Here is a 1,298-nt window from a genome sequence, read left to right as displayed (position 1 = left end):
AAGATCTACTGCAACATAAAATGGGAAATGAAGAAAATAATAAATACATTACCCGAGTTTCAATAAAAACTGAAAGATGAGAGATCATGAACTTTATGAAACATTTGAAATACATGTTCATAATAGATAGTGGACTAAACATATCAAGTGATATAAAATCATTTTAATGCATTAATGTTTGATCTAGGAAGAGACTCTGGTCTTCTCAAATTATGAAGCTGCATGCCTAGGAAACCTATTTCTTAGAAGAAATAGGAAATCTCCCACCCTTTTTGCCTTCAAATTTAGCTAGAGAACTTAGAGAAATAATTTTCTGAACCCCTTAAATATACCTATCATTTCCTTTCTGCTTTCTTTTTTTCTTTTTTTAAGTATAATTTTCATTTTATTTTTTTTTCCAGAGAATAGTTCTTTGGCGTTAGCTCCTTACATGGGCTTCGGTGGAGGTCGCGGGGCAGCATCTGCGGGTCTAAATCGGGATGGTGGTGTTTGGTTCTTCCCAGCTTTGGGACAGCCGTTCCTCACTACCTTGCAGTGAACGGCACAACTCACACAGCAACATCGTTTTACATATAGCCTGGGAAGCACATAGGCCATCAAAGACACTCACTTCAGAAATGTCCCTCACGGTTGTGGCCTTTACTATGTTTCAAATGACCAGCTTTCTTAATGGCCTTGTCCTTGGGGCGGCATCAGGCACAGCTGGTGCAGCAAACAGGCTGCACATGGCCATGGCCCTTTTTGGGATGACCATTGTTCCTTCTTTTTTCAGTCATCTTGAAAATGTGAAACTGAAAGGGCTCCTTCCTGCTTTCTTTGCTCCCAAGTTTATTTCGCTTATTGCTAAAAACAACAACAAAAACAACAACAATAAGAAAGAACTTATAATTTAGAATTAAATCTCTCTGCAAATATTGGCTCCATCTCTTACTGTGTGACCCTGGGCAAGTTTCTTAACCTCTCTGAGTCTCAGCTTCCTCATCTGTAAAATAGTATGATACTGACCATTGTATTTAGTTATAGAAATTAAATAGTATGCATATATTAAGTGCATGGCTCAGAGCAGGCAGGCGATGACTATGAGTCCCATTTCCTTCAACAGATGCCTTTACCTTTACCTGCTGTGCTGACAAATACCTTTATCCAGTACAGTCACCAAAGTAGGAAGCATCCCCAGCTTCATCTGCCAGTAAAGCCCAGCAGGGCCAAGGCCAGGGTAAGATGAATGAGTTGCTTTTCTTGGGCACAGAATTTAAGGAGGTGTCCAAAAACTTGGTAATCGAGATAAATAAATTTAA

The 1,298-nt window shown here is 39.2% G+C and overlaps 1 pseudogene; it reads right to left on the bottom strand.

The window, feature by feature from the left end:
* Nucleotides 1-426: 426 nt before the first annotated feature.
* LOC118600390 lies at nucleotides 427-776 on the bottom strand (annotated as a pseudogene).
* Between the last annotated feature and the right edge of the window lie 522 nt (nucleotides 777-1,298).

This window comes from Rousettus aegyptiacus, unplaced genomic scaffold (genome assembly GCF_014176215.1).
Source record: "Rousettus aegyptiacus isolate mRouAeg1 unplaced genomic scaffold, mRouAeg1.p scaffold_m13_p_3, whole genome shotgun sequence".
NCBI lineage: Eukaryota > Metazoa > Chordata > Mammalia > Chiroptera > Pteropodidae > Rousettus > Rousettus aegyptiacus.
The sequence above is the reverse complement of the archived record's forward strand: the minus strand, read 5'-3'. Positions and strand labels throughout refer to the sequence as shown.